Source organism: Polypterus senegalus, chromosome 15 (genome assembly GCF_016835505.1).
Source record: "Polypterus senegalus isolate Bchr_013 chromosome 15, ASM1683550v1, whole genome shotgun sequence".
NCBI lineage: Eukaryota > Metazoa > Chordata > Cladistia > Polypteriformes > Polypteridae > Polypterus > Polypterus senegalus.
Window position 1 is genome coordinate 92,268,173 of NC_053168.1, and position 25,048 is coordinate 92,293,220.

The 25,048-nt window shown below is 37.4% G+C and overlaps 1 protein-coding gene across 3 annotated transcripts in view; it reads left to right on the forward strand.

The window, feature by feature from the left end:
- The window catches only part of col14a1a (collagen, type XIV, alpha 1a), a 501,463-nt gene that overhangs the window by 115,427 nt on the left and 360,988 nt on the right, over positions 1–25,048 (forward strand). The window lies entirely within an intron of this gene.

Consider the following 25,048-nt stretch of genomic DNA (forward strand, 5'->3'; position numbering starts at 1 on the left):
TAATAATGTAACATGATTGACAATGTAATTGTTTTGTCATTGTCATGAGTGTTGCTGGCATACATATATATATATATATATATATATATACACACATATCTACATATATACAGACACACATTTACATACACCTATATCTATTTAGGGCGGCACGGTGGCGCCGTGGTAGCGCTGCTGCCTCGCAGTTAGGAGACCTGGGTTCGCTTCCCGGGTCCTCCCTGCGTGGAGTTTGCATGTTCTCCCCGTGTCTGCGTAGGTTTCCTCCGGGCGCTCCGGTTTCCTCCCACAATCCAAAGACATGCAGGTTAGGTGGATTGGCGATTCTAAATTGGCCCTAGTGTGTGCTGGGTCTGTTTGTGTGTGTCCTGCGGTGGGTTGGCACCCTGCCCAGGATTGGTTCCTGCCTTGTGCCCTGTGTTGGCTGGGATTGGCTCCAGCAGACCCCCGTGACCCTGTTCGGATTCAGCGGGTTAGAAAATGGATGGATATATCTATCTATCTATATATGTATATCTATATCTACAGTGGTGTGAAAAACTATTTGCCCCCTTCCTGATTTCTTATTCTTTTGCATGTTTGTCACACAAAATGTTTCTGATCATCAAACACATTTAACCATTAGTCAAATATAACACAAGTAAACACAAAATGCAGTTTTAAATGATGGTTTTATTATTTAGGGAGAAAAAATCCAAACCTACATGGCCCTGTGTGAAAAGTAATTGCCCCCTGAACCTAATAACTGGTTGGGCCACCCTTAGCAGCAATAACTGCAATCAAGCGTTTGCGATAACTTGCAATGAGTCTTTTACAGCGCTCTGGAGGAAGTTGGCCCACTCATCTTTGCAGAATTGTTGTAATTCAGCTTTATTTGAGGGTTTTCTAGCATGAACCGCCTTTTTAAGGTCATGCCATAGCATCTCAATTGGATTCAGGTCAGGACTTTGACTAGGCCACTCCAAAGTCTTCATTTTGTTTTTCTTCAGCCATTCAGAGGTGGATTTGCTGGTGTGTTTTGGGTCATTGTCCTGTTGCAGCACCCAAGATCGCTTCAGCTTGAGTTGACGAACAGATGGCCGGACATTCTCCTTCAGGATTTTTTGGTAGACAGTAGAATTCATGGTTCTATCTATCACAGCAAGCCTTCCAGGTCCTGAAGCAGCAAAACAACCCCAGACCATCACACTACCACCACCATATTTTACTGTTGGTATGATGTTCTTTTTCTGAAATGCTGTGTTCCTTTTACGCTAGATGTAACGGGACATTTGCATTCCAAAAAGTTCAACTTTTGTCTCATCAGTCCACAAGGTATTTTCCCAAAAGTCTTGGCAATCATTGAGATGTATCTTAGCAAAATTGAGATGAGCCCTAATGTTCTTTTTGCTTAACAGTGGTTTGCTTCTTGGAAATCTGCCATGCAGGTCGTTTTTGCCCAGTCACTTTCTTATGGTGGAGTCGTGAACACTGACCTTAATTGAGGCAAGTGAGGCCTACAGTTCTTTAGACGTTGTCCTGGGGTCTTTTGTGACCTCTCGGATGAGTCGCTCTGCGCTCTTGGGGTAATTTTGGTCGGCCGGCCACTCCTGGGAAGGTTCACCACTGTTCCATGTTTTGCCATTTGTGGATAATGGCTCTCACTGTGGTTAAGCTGGAGTCCCAAAGCTTTAGAAATGGCTTTATAACCTTTACCAGACTGATAGATCTCAATTACTTCTTTTCTCATTTGTTCCTGAATTTCTTTGGATCTTGGCATGATGTCTAGCTTTTGAGGTGCTTTTGGTCTACTTCTCTGTGTCAGGCAGCTCCTATTTAAGTGATTTCTTGATTGAAACAGGTGTGGCAGTAATCAGGCCTGGGGTGGCTACGGAAATTGAACTCAGGTGTGATACACCACAGTTAGGTTATTTTTAACAAGAGGGCAATTACTTTTTCACACAGGGCCATATAGGTTTGGATTTTTTTTCTCCCTAAATAATAAAAACCATCATTCAAAAACTGCATTTTATGTTTACTTGTGTTATATTTGACTAATGGTTAAATGTGTTTGATGATCAGAAACATTTTGTGTGACAAACATGCAAAATAATAAGAAATCAGGAAGGGGGCAAATAGTTTTTCACACCACTGTATCTTATATATCTATCTACATGTATATATCCATCTATCTATATAATCTATATATCTATATCTATCTATATCTATATCTATATATATATATATATATATATATATATATATATATATATATATATATATATATATATATATATATATATATATATATATATATATATATATCTCCTTTGGGGTGCGAGGAGCTGTTCCTGGGGTGCCAGAATCCACTGAGGAAGAAAAATTTAAAACATTATTTGTACAAAATCTTAATTTATCTATCCATTCCTAAATAATTAAATGGGCAGGCTATTTCGTATCAGTGCAATATGCTGCTTGTTAAAACGGATGACTCGTAATCTTACGTGCACTTAGTGCTGCGTGGGTATTATGAACTATCGTATTTGTTCAAGTTCTATTTAAATTTTAAATATAAGTAATTTTTATTTGGTCGACAGAAATATGTTTAGTAGGAATGAAAGTTAAATTTAATCATCATTGCATACATTTGTCTTCACCATAGAAATTTAAAGACTAAATCCAACTTCCATTCCTACCAAAGATATTTCTGGCGACTAAATAGAACCTACTGTAGTATATCCAAATTGAGCTATTGAGCTGTCGCCTGCCTGCCTCGTCACCCTCGCCGCTCTTACTTTTTTTCCGTTCATTTAATCTTGGGTAGTCGCGGAAATATTATAACATGGAATGAGGATTACACCGAGTATGGCTTTACCAAAACAATCATTGATGTCGAATAAAGTATCTATGATTCCTAAAGCTTAAATTGGTGATCTGGTTTTCTGCGTTAACCTCATATTTTCATACTTCTTCCCAAACAGGGGTTGCGAGAGTAAAATGAACCAGTAAGCGCTGATATTTATATATTAAATATATTGAAATAGTTTTACTATCAAATAATGCAAACAGTACGCGGCACGTGCTTCGCCCTAATTCTGGGCTCATCAGGCAGTACACACGCACTGCACCCACTCGCTGAATCGAACCTAAGACGCCAGCTAAAGGTGAAACCTCTCATGTTGCGCTATGGTGTGTGGGTCGTTTATTTGACAGTATTGTAGATCGGGGTGTATATATATATATATATACTAGCAGAATACCCGCGCTTCGCAGCGGAGAAGTAGTGTGTTACAGAAGGTACGAAAAAGAAAAGGAAAAATTAAAAAAAAAATTTTAAAAATAACGTAACATGGTTGTTAATGTAATTGTTTTGTCATTGATATGAGTGTTGTTCTCATATCTATCTATATATATATATATATATCTATATATGTATCTATATATATATATGTTGTTCTCATATCTATCTATATATATATATATCTATCTATCTATATATATATATATATATATATATATACCGCTTGGCAGCGGAGAAGTAGTGTGTTAAAGAAGAAAAAAGAAAGAAAAGGAAACATTTTGAAAATAACGTAACATGATTGTCAATGTAATTGTTTTGTCACTGTTATGAGTGCCTCAAAAGCTGACAAAAGCTCCCCTTTGCTTGTAATGCAAAGTGTGATTAAATGCATTATTTTTTAACGCGTTATGGAGCACATGCATCGAAGCTTCTCGGCTGTGCTTGTGCTAAGAAAAGGAAAGATTTTAAAAATAACGTAACACGATTGTCAATGTGACCTTTTGTAAGTAGTGCCTGGAGGATTCAGTGTGTAGAAACTCTAGAGACAGCGTGTGTATTAACTTGTGGATTTTTCTGTGAGTATTTGGTGGCAGTCTGACGAAGTTGTTTCGGAAGACACCGTTAGCCGCGGAGCTCAGCTCAGAGCAAAATGAGGTGGGAGTCTGCCAAATTTCAGCCTTCTACCTACACGGGAAGTTGGAGAATTAGTGATGAGTGAGTGAGTGAGTGCCTTTGCCTTTTATTAGTATATATATATATATATATAACTTTTGAGAATGTAACGTATAGTTTTGTCCAGGAGGAAAGCAATGTTGCCTCAAATCAATGGCAACCTTTTGTAGGGTGTGTCCCTGAGACTCATTAATTGTCATCGCGAAGCAGAGCCTTACTGGAAATTTGAGGCATTTCAATTCAAATGGGAGATCAGAGTGGTGATGCCAGCAATATATTCAGAGTGTGGCGCTCTGCTTTTTCTGTGTAGCTGCCTTCACACAGCCTCTCCGCTGCTTTATAAACGAACGCCATAGAAAGCCATCACCTTGTAAATTGTGTAATGCGTTTTTTGAACAGGTTTGATGCATGGAAGTGATCACTCGTGCTGTGTTCAGTAAGTTCTCGTGAGCTGCTATCTTGTGTGATGTTGCGATGTCTACGGCTTAATTTAATGTTATCTAAGACCCGGTACTTAAAAGTTTCTGGCTGCACTCGGTTGTAATATGACGAAGCTGCGCTGAGCTCACTTTTGAGAATGCAAGTATAGTTGTCCAGGAGAAAAGCAATCTTGCCTGAAATCAATGGCATCATTTTGTAGGGTCTGTCCTTGAGACTTATTACTTGTCATCGCGCAGCTGAGCCTTACTGGAAATTCGAGGTATCTGAATTGAAATGGCAGATTAGAGGATATAAAGGGGGCGCGAGGAATACATTGAGTGTGGAGAAACTCTAGAGACAGCGTGTGTATTAACTTGTGGATTTTTCTGTGAGTATTTGGTGGGAGTGTGATGAAGTTGCTTCGGAAGACGCCGTTAGCCGCGGAGCTCAGCTCAGAGCGAAATTAGGTAAATGGAAGGGGATATGATGACGTGACTCCCCCAACCACGTTAACTGTCAATCCCCCACAAACACAGTCTCTCGGAATTTGCATAAGCACACCCCTTCACCTGCGATTTTAACTTAGTTACAAAGTGATCAAAACTCTCGTTTATATCCTGCGTCCTCTCATTAAACTTGTATCCCGCATTACCCGTGGGCATGAGAAACACCAGCGGCACCCTGTCTATTAACTTAATTTAAAGTTTAGGTTTACACCTTTCTTTCCGAAGTAGCAGCACTCATTAATATGGTGGTATATGTCACTCGCTCGCTTCTTATTGTTTCGCTGCCTTCTCAATTATATAATGCATGTTTTCTTAAGCGCTTTTTGGAGCTCTTCCTGGTTTTCTACGTAGTGCGTTGACAGTCAGGTCACGTGATTACGTGGGAGGCGTGATGATGTCACACGAAACTCCGCCCCCCCACAGAACTGGCTGAACTCCATTATAGTAAATGGAGAAAAATACCTTCCAGTTATGACCATTACGCGTAGAATTTCGAAATGAAACCTGCCCAATTTTTGTAAGGAAGCTGTAAGGAATGAGCCTGCCAAATTTCAGCCTTCCACCCACACGGGAAGTTGGAGAATTAGTGATGAGTCAGTCAGTCAGTCAGTCAGTCAGTGAGTGAGTGATTCAGTGAGGGCTTTGCCTTTTATTAGTATAGATATATATAGATATATATATATATAGATATAGATATAATGTGTGTGTGTGTGTGTGTATGTATATATATATCTATATATATATATATATTTAGATATATAGATATAATATATAGATATTTATATATATATATATATAGTGTGTGTGTATGTATGTACAGTATGTATGTGTACTGTATATGTATAGATATAGATATACAGTGGAGGAAATAATTATTTGACCCCTCACTGATTTTGTAAGTTTGTCCAATGACAAAGAAATGAAAAGTCTCAGAACAGTATCATTTCAATGGTAGGTTTATTTCAACAGTGGCAGATTGCACATCAAAAGGAAAATCGAAAAAATAACTTTAAATAAAAGATAGAAATTGATTTGCATTTCATTGAGGGAAATAAGTTTTGAACCCCTACCAACCATTAAGAGTTCTGGCTCCCACAGAGTGGTTAGACACTTCTACTCAATTAGTCACCCTCATTAAGGACACCTGTCTTAACTAGTCACCTGTATAAAAGACACCTGTCCACAGAATCAATCAATCAAGCAGACTCCACACTCTACAACATGGGAAAGACCAAAGAGCTGTCCAAGGATGTCAGAGACAAAATTGTAGACCTGCACAAGGCTGGAATGGGCTACAAAACCATTAGCAAGAAGCTGGGAGAGAAGGTGACAACTGTTGGTGCGATTGTTCGAAAATGGAAGGAGCACAAAATGACCATCAATCGACCTCGCTCTGGGGCTCCACGCAAGATCTCACCTCGTGGGGTGTCAATGGTTCTGAGAAAGGTGAAAAGAATCCTAGAACTACACGGGAGGAGTTAGTTAATGACCTCAAATTAGCAGGGACCACAGTCACCAAGAAAACCATTGGAAACACATTACACCGCAATGGATTAAAATCCTGCAGGGCTCGCAAGGTCCCCCTGCTCAAGAAGGCACATGTGCAGGCCCGTCTGACGTTTGCCAATGAACACCTGAATGATTCAGAGAGTGACTGTGAGAAGGTGCTGTGGTCTGATGAGACCAAAATAGAGCTCTTTGGCATTAACTCAACTCGCTGTGTTTGGAGGAAGAAAAATGCTGCCTATGACCCCAAAACACCGTCCCCACCGTCAAGCATGGGGGTGGAAACATTTTGCTTTGGGGATGTTTTTCTGCTAAGGGCACAGGACAACTTAATCGCATTAACGGGAAAATGGACGGAGCCATGTATCGTGAAATCCTGAGCGACAATCTCCTTCCCTCTGCCAGGAAACTGAAAATGGGTAGTGGATGGGTGTTCCAGCACGACAATGACCCAAAACATACAGCAAAGGCAACAAAGGAGTGGCTCAAGAAGAAGCACATTAAGGTCATGGAGTGGCCTAGTCAGTCTCGGACCTTAATCCAATAGAAAACCTATGGAGGGAGCTCAAGCTCAGAGTAGCACAGAGACAGCCTCAAACCTTAGGGATTTAGAGATGATCTGCAAAGAGGAGTGGACCAACATTCCTCCTAAAATGTGCAAACTTGGTCATCAATTACAAGAAACGTTTGACCTCTGTGCTTGCAAACAAGGGTTTTTCCACTAAGTATTAAGTCTTTTTTTGTTAGAGGGTTCAAAACTTATTTCCCTCAATGAAATGCAAATCAATTTCTATCTTTTATTTAAAGTTATTTTTCGATTTTCCTTTTGATGTGCAATCTGCCACTGTTGAAATAAACCTACCATTGAAATGATATTGTTCTGAGACTTTTCATTTCTTTGTCATTGGACAAACTTACAAAATCAGTGAGGGGTCAAATAATTATTTCCTCCACTGTATATATAAATATATACTGTATATATAATGTGTATGTATGTGTGTGTATATATATATATATATGTGTGTATATATATATATATGTGTGTGTATATATATGTATGTATATATATATATGTATGTATATATATATGTATGTATATATATGTATATGTATATATATAAACTGCTCAAAAAAATTAAAGGAACACTTTGAAAACACATCAGATCTCAATGGGATGAATTTAATCCATTTTGGAATAAGGCTGTAACATAACAAAATGTGGAAAAAGGGATGCGCTGTGAATTCTTTCTGGGTGCACTGTATAACCAATGAGGAGAGATCTAAGCAATTACAACTTTTTCAAATTAAGCAAAATGAGATTTAAAGGGAATATTACTGAAGTGTTTAAATTTTAAAAAAGGAATTAGTATAATAGATCCTTTTTACTTTAAAATTAATTTTTCAACATGAACATGGACTCACAGTTAGATAATTGTTAACACTAGAATCCCTGAAGCTACGAAAAATATTTGTTGCTGTCAACATATAAAAATTTGAATTTACATGTTGCTGTCAATGTGTAAAAACTGAAGCCCAAATATCAATTGATACGAAGTCGCAACACATAATAACAACAGAAATTGAACAGTTTTTATATTTTTGAAGAAAAGCTTTCTTGTTTTGTTATACTGTTCCTTTGGTGAAAGTGTTTATTTGACATTATACACACATTATACACTTCATGTCAGCATTTTGTCATTATTACTAAACATGAAAAAAGTATCTGTTTTAGTTATGTGTTCAACATTTTTTGCGTTGCATTTCCTGTCATCCTACATTTGCACAGATCGTTGTAGACATGGAACACACATGAAATGTATGTATTCCATATAATAGCATACCCAATAAACTCCAGACAACTACTCCCATAGACTTCATCTCTCAGAATTTTGCATCTGACTTGACTCCAGTTGCCTCGGTGGGGAATGGGATAGCAGGCTGCTTGTGCTGATTGACACATTTGCAAAACAAAGACACTGCTGACAAGGTGCAAGGGAATTTTAAGGTGGCCTGGCATTACAAATATTTTCATAGGATTCAGGTATTCTAATTTTATGGGCAGATTTCACATAAATGTTAGATGTTAGAAAGTCTTTTTTTTATGCAAATAACCAATGATTTAAATAAATACCAAATAGTGTGCTGGAAAGTAGGACTTTACTTTTGTTTTTCTGGATTGTATCTTCACAGCAAAAATAACTTAATTGTGCTTTTCAAGACACTCAGAGACACATTACAAGATAAAACTGTTAAATAACATAATTATAAATGGTAGCCATACTGTAGCTAAATATTCAATGAAAACAACAATATTCAATTTACTTCACGGATATTTTAGGAAAGACAGCTTTTAACACTGACTCAATAATGTTGTTTATTTCAAATCATAAAGTTTAAGATACGGTATAATCTTTTTATTAAATTAACATTCCATACAGTCAAGTCAAACTTAACAAGACTTAATTCAATTCAACACCCCCTCCCAAAAAGAAAGAGAGGAAGGCCAACAGCCAGAGTAGAAAAAAGGGGAAAAAAAACCCTTTTCCCCAATATAAATGCTTATTCTAAAATGTTGTTGATTAGATCCTGACAGGTTTTTAAAAGGTTTTGAACAGAGCCTTTAAGTGAGAATTAGATTTTTTTCCAATTTCAAATAGTATATAACAGAAGTTACCTTAAAAGAAGAGGTGGGCTATCATTCTTCCAGATGAGCAAGGTAAGTGTACTTGCTAGTAGTGAGGTAAAAGCAATTAGAGTTTGTCATTCTCCACTTTAAGCCCATCTGTTAGTACACCAAACACAGCTGTTAATGGATTAGGAGTGTTTGTGACACCAAGGCATTTAAAGATTTTGGTCCAGAATGATCTTAATTTGGTGCACACTCAATATATATGGCCTATTGAGACTGAAGGTCGATTGCAACATTCGCAGGTTGGATCTTGCCCTGAAAACATTTTGGATAACTAGTTAGTTGAATAACTGTATACTTTGCTCATATGGAGCTAGAGTGAATTCTGTGCGTGGTTACCTTCTGCTCCTTTTCTGAAATTGTTGAGCAAGAGAGTCCTTTTCTCACTGTACTCTGGGATGTTTGAAAGGAAAGCACATCAGATTCTTTACATATATTCTTATATAATACGCTACCGCTGGCTGTTCATTTGTCTGTCCAGGATTTTAATTCACCTGTAGCTCACAAACCGTTTGAACTATTGACCTGAAAATTGGTACACATATACTATGTGATGTCTATTACCCGCTTTCGGGGTGATGATTGACCTCCAAGGTTATTCCTCTTTTTATTATTATAGATTGAAGACTTAAGTGCCAGCTTAAGTGAAAAATTAAGGAAAACATACTAAGTAATTGCAACACAAACACTCACTTAATCAGTTTTAATGCAAAAAGATGCTGACGAAAGAAGAGAAGAAGTGGGCCTTTAGGGTTGAGAAAACAAGTGCATCAACCTCTGAGCAAATGAATGCTAAACATACAGAGAAAGAGAATGAATGCTCAAGTCAAGTGTAACATGCAGTGCGTCATTACTGATATTATATAAATGATGTCTGAGTCTTCAACACTGATCAGTATGTCTTCTGGAATAGAAATAGGTGGGAGGTGAGGAAAGTTAGGCAGGTTACAGTTAGCAAAGTTTCTAATTTGAATATATTGGAAAAATTGTGTTGATTTCTAAGCTAAACTTAGAGTGTAATTGTTCCTATGATTCAAAGACATTATCTGTATATAGGTCTCTAAGTGATTTAGTCCCGTACATTTTACAATCATTAAAACCTTATAAGTTTAAGAGGGTGGTAAAAGGTCTTTATTGTGTAGCGGTGCCATAGATAAAAGCTTCTCTGTTTTGAAGTGCTTCCTACATTGGTTTCATATTGTGAGTGAGTTGTTAGTATATTGACGATAACTTGTATTTATTGGGGTACAAAACAAAGAATATAAAGAAGTACTGCAGGATTTTATTTTTTTATTGTGGACCAAGCTTGTGTGTGTTCATCTATTTGTGTCAATGTCCAGGTTTTTATAGCTTGTATATTTGCCGCTCAGTAATAAAATTGCAAGTTAGATACAACAACAACAACATTTATTTATATAGCACATTTTCATACAAATAATGTAGCTCAAAGTGCTTTACATGATGAAGAAAAGAGAAAAAAATAAAGACAAAGTAAGAATTAAAATAAGACAACACTAATTAACATAGAAAAGGTCCGATGGACAGGGAGGACAGAAAAAATAAAAAAGAACTCCAGACGGCTGGAGAGAAAAAAAATAAAATCTACAGGGGTTCCAGACCATGAGACCGCCCAGCCCTCTTAGGGCATTCTTCCTAACATAAATGAAACAGTCCTCTTTGTATTTAGGGTTCTCATGGAAGGACTTGATGATGATGGTCATGTAGACTTCTGGCTTTTAATCCATCAATGTAGGAAGATCATGGTGCTTTGATTAGGTGGTGGTGGTGCAGGGGTTAGTACGGATTTTAGAGCCACCATGAATAGTTATGATAATAAATTGAATATACAGAGTATCAGGATTAAATTAAAATGAAGTTATGAGAAGGTCATTTTAAAGTAATGAGTTTTTAGCAGTTTTTTTAAAGTGCTCCACTGTATTAGTCTGGCAAATTCCTATTGGCAGGCTATTCCAGATTTTAAGTGCATAACAGCAGAACACTGCCTCACCAATTCTTTTAAGTTTAGCTCTTGGAATTCTAAGCAGACACTCATTTGAGGATCTAGGGTTACAATTTGGAATGTAAGGTGTCAGACATTCCGATATATAAGATGGATCGAGATTATTTAAGGCTTTGTAAACCATAAGTAGTATTTTAAAGTCAATTCTGAATGACACAGGTAACCAGTGTAGTGACATCAAAACTGGAGAAATGTGCTCGGATTTTCTTTTCCAAGTTAGGATTCTAGCAGCTGCATTCTGCACTAGTTGCAAACGATTATTCCTTTTTTGGGTAGTCCTGAGAGGAGTGCGTTAAAGTAATCTAGTCGACTGAAAACAAAAGCGTGAACTAATTTATAAGATAGAGCCATGCCACCTTCTGCTTTAGGTTGTTTTAGGGTAACCCTTTGGATGTGTGGATGTTTTGAATTCTAAATAAATGAGGTTATGATTGAATCTAGTTTCTTAAAAAAATGTTTATTAATGTATATGGGGATGCTTTGAGATAGAAAAGAAGCTTACGAGGATATCTCGATAGTGTTAATTCTTCTGGCTAAAGTGAGAAGGAGAGTAGACCATCTATGTGTGTCTTGTTTAAGTTTTTCCCTTGTCTTGTGTTCTTTAAACTGAGTAGAATATAAGCACTTATAGTAGTCTTTAAATGCATGCATTATAAGGTCAATTTATTTATGTTTGTGTTGGTAATTACTGATATTGCACTGCAAACTTTCTGCTTGTGGATTTGTTGAGCTAAAATCTTATTGCTATGTTCATAGTAATGATGTCGCGATTTAAAAATGAGCTGTTCCATTTCTTTTATTGTCAAGTGGTTGAGTTCTGATTGTAAAGCCTGACTATTCCAAAAAAATGCCTCATTTGGAGACCTAATGTGTTCTTGATCTATTCTGATAATTTCACTGATTAACTCTGATGCCTCCATGGTTTCTGATTTGTTTTTGTGGGAAAGATACAGATGAAATAATCTGTTCTCTTACAAATGCCTTCAGAGTTTTCCATAGTATTCCTGCATAGACCTCTGAGGATGCATATAAATTCTGTACAATTTCTCATCAGCTAATAACAGGATGTTGAGTTTCCAGATGCGAGATGAGTATGTGGGGAGTGATTTGAGCTCCATTGTAAGAGGGGCATGGTTGGAGATAACAATAGCATTGTACTTGCAAGATTTGATCCTGGACTAAAAATTGTTATCTATGAAGAAATAATCTATTCTTGAGTAACAATGATGTACTGGTGAGAAGAAGGACAATGATCTTACATTTGGATTCAGAAGTTCCATAGGTATGATAAGTTATGATCAATTATAAACTGTGTAATTGTTTTTGCAGTGTTAGATAGTATTGCCCCTTTAGCTGATGACCTAGTCAGGTCTGGGTTCAAAACACAATTAAAGTCTCCAGCCATTATAGAGTGTTCACATTAGGAATGGATGCAAATATGTTTTGGATGAAGTCTCTATCATCCACATTGGGTGTGTAGATATTTATCAAAATCACTTTACAATTAAATAAATTACCCATCACGAGCACATATCACCATTCAGAGTCAGATACTACATCTGATACTACAAATGAAATTGTTTTATGTGTTAAGATTCCAACACCTCTGGTTTTCCTTTGTATAGCTGGAGTGGAATATTTGGCCAGCCAATCTCTTTGCAAACGAAACTGAACCTTGCTTATTAAGTGAGTTTACTTTAAAAATATTATCTTGGCATTTAGACCTTTTAGGTGAGAGAATACAGTAATCCCTCCTCGATCGGGGTTGCGTTCCAGAACCCCCCGCGATAGGTGAAAATCCACGAAGTAGAAACCATATGTTTGTATGGTTATTTTTATATATTTTAAGCCCTTATAAACTCTCCCACATTGTTAACATTATTAGAGCCCTCTAGACATGAAATAACACCCTTTAGTCAAAAGTTTAAACTGTGCTCCATAACAAGACAGAGATGACAGTTCTTTCTCACAATTAAAAGAATGCAAACATATCTTCTCTTCAAATGAGCGCCATGAGGAGCAGAGAATGTCAGAGATAGAGAGCGAGAGAAAAACAAATAATCAAAAAATCAATACGTGCTGTTGGGCTTTTAAGTATGAGCACTGCGATAAAGCAGCCGCAAAGAAGGGAGCAATGTAAAGGTAATCTTTCAGCATTTTTTAGAGTAGCCTCCGTATCTTCTAAAAAAAACAGCCTCTGTGCAAACAGCCCCTCTGCTCACACCCCCTCTGTCAGGAGCAGAGAACGTCAGAGAAAGAGAGCGCACGAGATTAAAGCAAACAATCAAAAAATCAATACGTGCTTTTGGGCCACCATGATAAAGCGGCATTTCTTAGAGAAGCGTCCATATCCTCTAGGCAAATAGCCTCTGTGCAAACAGCCCATCTGCTCACACCCCCTCCGTCAGGCACAGAGAATGTCAGAGAAAGACCGAGAAAAGCAAACAGTCCGCTCGGGAAGCACATCGTATATCATTGAGGAGTTTTAGTTAATATGTAATACATGCTCTGATTGGGTAGCTTCTAAGCCATCCGCCAATAGCGTCCCTTGTATGAAATCAACTGGGCAAACAAACTGAGGAAGCATGTACTTTAATTATTAAAAATTAAAAGATCCATTGTCCGCAGAAATCCGCGAACCAGCGAAAAATCCATGATATATATTTAGATATGCTTACATTTAAAATCCGCAATGGAGTGAAGCTGCGAAAGTCGAAGCGCGATATAGCGAGGGATCACTTCCTCTTTAATTTGTGATTGAGACCTTTGATGTTCCAGCTCACAAAGTTCACTGTTTGGTCAGAAAGACATTACTTCTGAACTTTAATTGACATTTTATACTCTTAAATTAAGGTAGTATGTTATTGCATAAGATAGATTTAACCTTAATTTTCAATTATATTAGGAGTTATTGCTATGAAAAATATTGTTGTGTTGGCCTTTACAGTTGTTGGTGTAAAAGTATAGATTAGAAATGCTCTCAATCACTCCCCCATAGAATTTTGCCTCCTCAGTTACGGCAAGACTACAAAGTGACAGTCCTCTGACATGCCTAGAGACAGAGCACATTCATAGCAAAACAAGCCCCCCCAGCAGTGGTGCAGAAAGATTAAAGTAGAGATATCATGTTTTATTCTTTTCAAACCATACATGCCATCCTTAGTAAAAAGGTACTGTGGAATCTTTTATGCTTTTTTGACAATATGTAATGTACAGTAGGATGAACACTATTTGCTGTTGTTGTAAAAATGTACTGATTTAATACAGGTTTAAGTGTTAGTTTGTAATTAATTAGAGTGCATCTGACCAGCAAATTATAATAGCAAATTGTTTTGGAAAAGTTTTGCCTTTTTTTCCCTTTTTATCTTTTACTGTCATTCTAATTGTAGTGGGTAGCAGACAAATCTAATGTGGTACACAAAAGTAGTTCAAAGTCTGATTGAAGCGTTATTTTCTTCTGGTTTTTTACATTGCTACAAATTACTTACACAGCAAATATTACATACTTTAAAAACACATTGTTTATTGCTGCTGTGTTTGAATCTCAGAAGTGGTCAATTTCTATTGAGACTTGGTCTCCGGGTGTGTTAGTGGTTTTACTTCAAATTTCACAAAGACATGCATACTGTGTGTACTAAATTAAAGGGCCGTTTGCACCTTCTGAAGAGTGTTTTTGCAAATCCTTGTTAAAAAAAGATTGATTTTCATTCATGACCGTCATTGTAATTTCAATGAGAGTTGTGCTGTATGAGTACAAGTCTGAATCATTTTGAAGGACATTGTTGGCACATGCAAAATTCCTCTGAAATCTTACTATTGGCCTCTCATGCTTCAGGGTTCTTTTGGCTGTAAATCCCTGGCTGTGTAGGCAGCCTGAGGGCATGCAGATGGCCAAAGTTACTAATCTGATGTTTAACCTTTTTTTATTTTAATTTCAGCATGAAAGAAGAAGCCACTAATTAACTTTTGTCATTTTTTGACAGAGAAAATTTATTTCAAACATTCAAGCCTTTTCTAAGCATGTAAATATTTAAGTTATACTTTTGAGTATGTGAATGTTTAGGAAGCTTTAAAAACAAGTGAATCAGCTGCATACACCCTTTCATTTTTTTAGAAAATCAGACAGTGTTTAACTCTGTGGACACATATTCATGCATCATATCCATAGGAAGTGCATGACTGTCCTTAGCAGTGAAATAAATGTCTACATGAATTTTACTTATTGATTAGCTAATATAAGTTAATGTCTTAATAAAGTGCAATAACACATGCTATCACAGGCCAACACATGCAAGCAACCCTTCATCTGCAACGTTTGTAATGCAGAACTAAACCAATTGTGTTATAAAGCTGAATGAAAGCTAAAATAATGAAAACCTAAAAAAATTGAAGTCAGGTTTTAAAAGGGGTTTTAATCTAATTTGACAACAAAGATCAACATTGAGTAGTGTGATTAACTATAACAAATGTAGTTCATTGATATTTACAGAAAACTTTAAAAAATATGTCCAATTAAATGTGGTTATTTTTATAAATAGTTAATTTTTATGTGCAAGAAATGTTAATGCAAAGGGTTGAACTTTTCACTTATTAAACCAGGTTTGTTAGTAACTCAAGAATCCCTGTGAGGCTCCAATGCGATTTCTGGTAGAGCTACTGGTCTTACAGTGGGTCCTGCAGTGACAATGGCTTAGTCAACAATAGTCATATATTTTAAACAAATTAAATGAATACCTTAATTTCTAGTAAGGTAATGCAAAGTATTTTTGGAAATTAAGATGGTATATTTTCTATTTTACAAATTAGAAGAACCGTGAAAATTATAAACAAACAGAGAGATAGATAATTAGATAGATAGCACCTTATTTGTATCTGGAGAATTTGAATTTTTAAAAGAAGCTCAATAAGTATAACTAGCTGCGGGTGTGTAAGGCAGGATCAAGCATGGGTAAAACACATGCCAAAAGAAATCTCTCAGTCCAAAAGTTCATTTTAAAATATTTAGTGAAAATTCAAAGAATTCACAGAATAAAAGGCAAAAAAAATTTGAAAAAATGTATCATCTCTAAACTTAGCTTTTCTTGTCAAACTTTAGTTGTTTCTATACTTAAAGATGCTTTACTTCTTCTTTTGTACGCTTTAAACATACGGCACTGCACATTCAATAGAGCACATTATCTTTCATGTTACTTGGCACATAAGACATGGTTTAAAAAAACCATGTGCCCTCAATGCCTTACACATGGCAAGGCAGGTCACTAACTGAGTACAGTGGAACCTCGAGTCACGACCGTAATTTGTTCCAAAACTCTGGTCGCAACCCGATTTGGTCATATAAATTAATATTTTTTTAAAGATTTTTAAGCACAAAAATAGTTAATTGTACCATAGAATGCACAGAGTAATAGTAAACTAAATGTAAAAACATTGAATAACACTGAGAAAACCTTGAACAGAGAAAACTAACATTGCACGAGTTCATGCTACAGCCTTATGAACCACTCGCTGTAAACACTTTTTTTTAATGAGCTTTAAGCACATGGAAAAAAATTAAAATTTGAAAAATCCTTAATTTATACAAAAACCATAAACAACCAAGAAAACTAACCTTGCAGCAAATCGCCATGAATCTTCCTGGCTTTCTCGCATAACATCACCTCACTTATGCTATCCCCTGCAAGTTGCTTCTCGTTCAACCACACTAGTAACAGTTTTTCCATCTCTTCCAGCACTTGAAGCCTATTCTAGGTTAACACTGTAACTCCTTTTGCAACATTAGCTGCTATAATGGCCTCTTTCTGCTTTAGAATAGTCGAAATCGTAGCTTTTGACTGCTTGTACTTGGTGGCAAGATCAGTAACACGAACGCCACGCTCATACTTTTCAATAATTACTTTCTTTAATTCGATTTAAGTTTTCTTCGAGCCATCCTTCTTACCAACACTACCACTCTTCACATGCTTAGAGGCCATGGTTAATTGCAAAATTAATGCTAAAGCACACGAAATACAGCACAAAGAGTTCACAGCGAATGCACGCATGTCTAACCGAGAACAATGTACAGGGAGAGACTGAACATGTGCAGAAATCATTGGCACGTATGAACCGGAAGGGAAACTGGCTTGTTCAACACCTGAGTGTGTGGTCGTGAACAGATGCAAAAGTTTGGCAAACTTTTTGGTCGTAACCCGATGTGTACGTGTTCCGAGATGTTTGTAACCCGAGGTTCCACTGTATAATGTATAGTCAGAGAGGCTAGAAATAGTTAGAATATACCAATTCTATTCAACTTATGGGAGTTGTTGGAACCTCCCATAGACTATGCACTAATATTTAGGCAAACATTTATATAACTTAAATAACTAGAAAATGGCTCTTACAATAACATTTATTTATTATAACAAACAACACTCCTCTCAAATACACACCAAAATCACTAAAAGAAAAGAAAACTAAAAGGAAAGAAAAACATTTGACTTGGCTAAACATAAAAAGAGCAGTTGGAGTAGCAATGTAGCATTATAAAGTATTGTCATAAAGGAGCCTCCATAGTGTTTCTTTACACACTTCTGCTCAAACATTCCTTGGCCAAAAGTACTCAATATAGACTTTTATATTGCTCAACTGGAAGAATCCTAGCCTACCTCTTTTAAATCAGTGGGTGACTGATATTATATATCATTTGAAATTGGAAAAAATCAAATGCTCACTTAGAGGTTCTGTACAAAACTTTTTTAAAACCTAGAGGGATCTAATCAATAACATTTTAGAATAAACATTTATATTGGGGAAAAGGATTCTCTTCCCTCTTTTCTTTTTTCTTTTTATTGATTTTATTATAATCATTCCATACAGATAGATCAATTTTTACAAAAAACAGGATTGAAAACAAAACAACCCATCCCCCACCCCTTGAGAGAGAGAGAGTGAGCATGGCCAGCAGAGTAAAACTTAAAGCTGGTCAAAATGCATAAATTAATGAGTTTAATAGGCAGATAAAAAAAGAAATGCGAAGAGAATTATTTCCTCAGTGCTTTAACAACTTATTCTAAAATATTATTGATTAGATCCTGCCAGGTTTTGAAAAAGTTTTACACAGATCCTTTAACTGAGAATTTATCCATCCATCTGGCTATATCCTAACTACAGGGTCACGGCGGTCTGTTGGAGCCAATCTCAGCCAACACAGGGTGCAAGCCAGGAAACAAACCCTGGGCAGGACGCCAGCCCACCGCAGGGCACACACACTAGGGCCAATTTAGAATTGCCAATGCACCTAACCTGCATGTCTTTGGACTGTGGTAGTAAAACCGGAGTACCTGGAGGAAATCCACACAGAGAGAACATGCAAACTCCACTTAGGGAGGACCCGGGAAGCGAACCCGGGTCTCCTAACTGCGAGGCAGCAACGCTACCCACTGTGCCACCGAGCTGTCCAGTGAGAATTAAATTTTTTCCAATTTCAAATAGTATAAAACATCAGTTACCCACTGACTTAAAAGAGGAGAGTTAGGATTCTTCCAGTTTAGCAAAATAAGTCTGCGTGCCAATAGTGTAGTAAAGGCAATCACAGTTTGTTTGTCCTTCTCCACTTTAAGCCCATCTGGAAGAACACCAAACACAGGTGTTAATGGGTTAGGAGGGATTGTGACACCAAGGCTGTCTGAAAGGTACTTAAAAATTTTTGTCCAGAATTGTGTTAATTTGGAGCAGGCCCAAAACATGTGTCATGCGTTCGCAGGTTAGAACTTGCCCTGGAAACAGTTTGGACAGTTTTAGATAAATAGATAGATAGATACCTTATTAATCCCAAGGGGAAGTTCACATTTAAACGAGACAGATGTGCTTGATATATAATTTTAAGATGAATAATTGTATGCTTTATGCATATGGAGCTTGAGTGAATTTTCTGCATTGCTACCTTTCACTCCTTTTCTGATATGTTGAGTGATAGATCTTTTTCCAATTGTCCTCTTGGATCTTTGAAAGGGAGGGACTGTAAAATAATTTTATATATTGCAAAAATGCTGTCTGAGTCCTCCAAACTGAGCAATATTTTTTCCAGCATGGAAGAAGGTGCGAGATGAGGAAAATCGGAGAGGTTCTGTTTGACAAAGTTTCTAATTTGAGGATAGTGAAAGAAATGTGTTGCTGGAAAGTTCAATTTGGAATGTAATTGTTCGTAGGATGCAAATATTTTGTCTATATAAAGATCTCTAAGCAATTTAATTCCAAATGTTTTCCAGATATTAACAACTGCATATGTTTGCAAGGGTTGAAAAAGGTAGTCTCATGCAGTGGTGCCACAGATAAAAGATTCTCCATCTTAAAATTCTTTCTACATTGGTTCCATATTCTGAGTGAGTGAAGCACAATTGGGTTATTAGTATATTGGGGATAACTTGCATTTGCTGGGGCACAAAGCAGAATATAAAGAAGTACTGCAGGATTTTATTTCTATTGCTGACCAAGCCTACGTATGTTCATCTATTTGTGTCCAGGTTTTTATAGCTTGTATGTTTGCTGCCCAGTAATAAAACTGAAAGTTGGGTAGAGTCATGCCACCTTCTGCCTTAGGTGTTTGTAGTGTCACTTTTTGGATACATGGATGTTTTGAGTTCCAAATAAATGAGGTTATGGTTGAATCTAATTGCTTAAAAAATGATTTATTGATGTATATTGGAATGTTTTGAAATAAAAAGAGAAGCTTAGGAAGGATATTCATCTTAACAACGTTAATCCTTCCAGATAGAGTGAGATGAAGGGTTGACCATCTATGCAAGTCTTGTTTAATTTTTTCCATACAGACGGCAACATTTTGTTGATAAAGAGCTTTATATTTACTTGTGATATTTACCCCTAGATATTTAAACTGATTTGCGAAGATAAAAGGGAAGGTGTCCAATCTAGTATTGTGTGCTTGAGAATTCACTAGAAAGAGCACACTTTTATTCAAATTAATTCTGAGACCAGAGATCTTTTGAAATTCTGAAAGTGCTGTTAAGACTGCAGGCACAGTATTTTGTGGGTCTCATATATACAGTACCATATATTCTGCATATAGAGAAATTTTTTGTTCAAGTCCATCTCTGATAATCCCCTTTATCTGATAAGCATTTTGACAGTTAACTGCCAGTGGTTCAGTGGTGACTGCAAATAGCAGTGGTGACAAGGGGCATCCTTGTCTGGTACCACGTTTTAGTTTAAAGTAGTCTGAACAAATGTTAATATAAACTGAGGCTTCTGGATTGGTATATAGTAGTTTGATCCATACACAAATATTCAGGCAAAGCCCAAATTTCTCTAATGTAGTAAAAAGGCAGTTCCATTCAATCATATCAAATGCTTTTTCTGCACCCAACGATAATAATATCTCTGGGGTGTTTGACTTTGCTGTTGAATATATAACATTAAACAGGCGTCGGAGATTGGAATCGAAGTGTCGGCCTTTAATGATCCAGTTTGATCTTGTGATATTACTGAAGGCAGCACTTTCTCCATCTTTCTAGCTAAGACTTAGCTTAACCGGGAGCCAGTGTAAGGATTTAAGAACTGGAGTTATGTGTTTGTATTTTCTTGTTCTTGTAATAATTCTTGCAGAAGCATTTTGTATTAACTGGAGACTGTATAAAGAACAATTTGAACATCTAGTGAACACCGCATTGCAGTAGTCAATCCTACTAGAAATAGGACTGTGACAATCACTTCTCTCTCTTCAGGATCAGATACTATATCTGATACCAAAAATGAGACTGTTCTATGTATGAGAATTCCCACACCTCTAGTTTTCTTTGTAAAGCTGGAATGGAACATTTGGCCAGTCTAGTCTTTTTGCAGCCAGAACTGATTCTTGCTTAGTAAGTGGGTCTCCTGTAAAAATACTATCTTAGCGTTTAAACATGTTAGGTGAGAGAATACTTTTTTTCACTTTAATTCGTGATTCAGGCCTTCAACACTGTACTCTTAAAGTTTTACTCTGTCTGTTGCCATTCCTCTCTTTCTCTTTGGTGGGGGTTGAATTGAATTTAGTTTTGTTAGGTTTCACTTGTTTGTGTGGAATGTTACTTGCTTTTAATAAATTCAATTAAACAAAACAGTAATCAATGCTAAGATGTCATGGAAAGGTTGTGCAGCACTGGCTATCAGTTTTGTTTTCATTCTGTTTTTCTCTACTATCTGTAGTGGGTCAAGAGTGCATCCAATAACTGAGTCTGTCTTTTCAATTAACTTGTGAACAAAGCAAACTTTAATATACTTAGTTGAAATTCTGGCCTGTTTACTGTCTGTTGGATGTTAGCACATTATACTTTTGTCAATGTACCTAGTCCTCCTCCACCTCCTGTGAAATATGGGTAGTTTAGGTTGATGTGCGAGTTTGAAATAGTTTTTTTTTTGAGTGAGAGTAGTTGTGCTCTGTAACACTTGCTTGGAATTTTGGTTGTGTCCTGCTGCTATGAAAGCCACCCCATTGCTTGGAGCGAGCTGGGTAGGTTTGTTAGAAAACAGATATACAGTAATCAGTTTTTGTGAATGAAACTTGTGCTAACTAAACTCTGAATGGTTATACACCACCACCCTGTTATGTGAGAGACCAAGAATACTTCCCTACAGACCACTACACAAGAGCACTGAAATCGCCACACAAAAAGGTATGTAAAAACATAAGTATATTAATAACAAATATGTAAAATATGTGCCTATTTATAAATCCCTCCTGTGTTGCAATGCGATTCCTTTATTTGAGTAAGATAATACCCTACATAAAACGAACAAAAGTTATAATTGTTCAACAATAATAAGCTGTTTGAAGAACTGATACTAGTCCTTAAAAGGCCAAGAAAGAATAACAAACTTTAAAAGATATGCTAAATGTTTTAAATAAGTAAAGTTTATTAATAGAGTGCCCTTCACAGACAAGTCACAAAGAACTGTACAAGTGAAGTCAAGTTGCCAAACCCACTACATGATGAAACAACTCAGGGTCCCGGTTGGCAACCCCCCAGGCAGACACGTGGTCCAGTCCCACCCTCCGGAAACGACCCACTATCTGCCGCAGCCAGGTGTTACATGAGTTTGGTTCAGCCACTCGGGTCCCTAACAATGAGGATATTACGAGCTGGATCACCCTCAGGGAAACGCGCCACATGGCCGTAGTGGCGTAATTGACACTCCCTCACAGTACAGGCAATGTGCCTCATTCGGGACTCCATGAGCAACCGCTCATTCGACACAAAGTCAAACCAGTGGTACTCAAGGATATTTTGAAGAGACACAGTACCAAAAGAGTCCAATCTTCGTCTCAGGTCACAGGATAAGCGTCCATGTCTCGCAACCATATAGCAAGACAGGAAGCACCAGGGGCCTCATGTATAAACGGTGCGTACGCACAGAAATGTTGCGTAAGAACTTTTCCACGTTCAAATCGCGATGTATAAAACCTACACTTGGCATAAAGCCACGCACTTTTCCACGGTACCTCATGCCTTGTCGTACGCAAGTTCTCCGCTCGGTTTTGCAAACTGGCGGCACCCAGCGTCAAAGCAGTGCTACTGTTCTTGTGTGATTACTCATTATTTTCATGACGCGGCTTTATAAATACACAGAGACTAACCGCATATTGTTTATTAGTGTAATGCATCTGATTGTAATTAACTTGTAACAATATAATGGTCCAGGGAACAGCCATAGTATTCCAAATGCCATAACTGCTTTAGCGTTGTTACTCTCACTTCTTCTTCTTCTTCTTCTTTCAGCTCCTCCCGTTAGGAGTTGCCACAGCGGATCATCTTTTTCCATATTTCTCTCACTGCACCACTCAGAGTATTTATATCACTGTATCTGAGTGTGAATCACAGCAGCAGCTGATCGGAAAGAGAATTATCGGTATACGGCATTAAGGACACGCTGTCTCAGCCACGGCAAAACGTTTCAAAGCCTTTCCTGTATGGACCTCGCGGTTCAAAACAGTTTAATCCCAAGAACTTTAAATGCAGCCAATCAAGTGCTCCTTGTAGAACTGTTTGTACTTATAAGTACCATCACCCCACTGTAAACTTGCACTATAGTTATAATATCGCACAACCTGAGCCACTTTATAAAGCGTATTTACATATGATGACGATATCATTTTTAAGGTGAAATGCAGCAAAATATGTTTGTTAAATTATACAGATAAAACTTTAACTTCATTTAAATAATCTATATTCTTCACTGGGAGTGTCTTTAAGGACAGACTAATTAAACATGTACTACGAAGATATTTCAATGTTCTTTAAGCGTTTTGAAGAATCGCTAAGCTTACAGATGGCTTAACGTCTATTACAGAGCTGATTGTACGGCGATCGGTTACTTGGGGAAAGAAAAGCACGTAGTGACGGCTACGCCAATATATATTGAATATAAAACAGAAAGATAAAATAACAACACAGCTAAAAACGCAGCGACAAATTTCGGCAAAAGTTAAATGCTTGTGTCATGAGCACAAACGTTCTTTAACTCCTATCATCATGAAAATGACATCACGTATACATCTCAGTATTTTAGTTATTCAGAGAGCTGTAATATCACGAATGTAATGGACTCTGTGTCCAGTTGGAGGAAGAGAGCCGGTTTAAGAAGCAAGTAGTGATTCACACACATAGAGCACATAGAAAATCAAATACAAAACAAAGCATTTAACGTGCTACTTTAATTACGATGTGATTTGAGAAACTGGTTAATTAAACAATTTTAAGATGAATTTTATGATGTTCTACTTTAATGACAAAATAAACTACGTGATTAAAGTGGAAATGTCGAGATTGAAGTGGACATTTCGTGCTTTTTCCCCACCGTGTGGCTTTTTTCTCTGTACCCTAATAAGCTTTCATATGACACTCAGACAGTGGGCTTACAACTCGGCTTTCCACGGCGACTTTGATATGTGACTTCTTTTTTATTTCCGCACTGTGCGATTTTGTGGATGTGAGCTTTCATGTTTCTCCAACACGCTATGCCACTCGATCAGCTTCCTTTTGTTGATTATACCACGGCTTATTTGAACAAATAGTATATTTTTCCTTTGCCTCCACTTGGTATTCGCTGAAATTCTTATATTTTCCCCGTGCTTTTCCCATTGTCTTTTCACAGAAGGCTGCGCTTAAGGGCGATTTATATTGATTTGCATATTCAAATAGGCGTAATTCTGGGAGGATTTGGGGCGTTACATAATGCGCGTGCACGAGCATTAGTTTTCACGCTGATCGGGATTTATGTAGCAGAAGAACGTGGAAGTTGGAGTACGCACAGATTCCTGCATCTGGATTTTTCTGTGCGTAAGCACATTTCGGCTTTTGTGCTTACGCCATGTTATAGTGCGAGTTCTACGCACGGCGTTATACATGAGGCCCCAGGACTCTAAAGACTTGGACCTCCCCATGCTCTCCTAATCCGTCTACTGACTTCATAGGAAGAGTCACCAGAGACATGAATGTCACTGCCAAGGTAAGTAAATCTCTCGACAAGGTTGATACTCTCTCCACAGATAGACACACTGCTAATGGCTGTGCCTAAGAGGTCATTAAAGGCCTGGATCTTGGTTTTTATCCAGGACACTCGCAAACCCAGACACTCAGACTCCTCGCTCAGTCTCTCGAGCGCCCCGATCAGAGCCTCCATTGACTCAGCGAAGATCACAGCATCGTCAGCAAAGTCAAGATCCCCACAGCCGCTGGACCCCATGACCTTGCCCAACACCCAGTCCATACAAGCATTGAACAGAGTAGGAGCAAGAACACACCCCTGACAAACCCAGAATCAACTGGGAAAAACACAGGTTTGATTCTGGGGTTCGTCGTCACAAAGAACTGTACAGTAAATGAAAAAAAAAGATGAAAGTAGGCCAGACATAGACACATTACGATACATAGTAGAGTAAAATCTAACAAATTCATTATGTAAAATAAACAAAATAACAACAA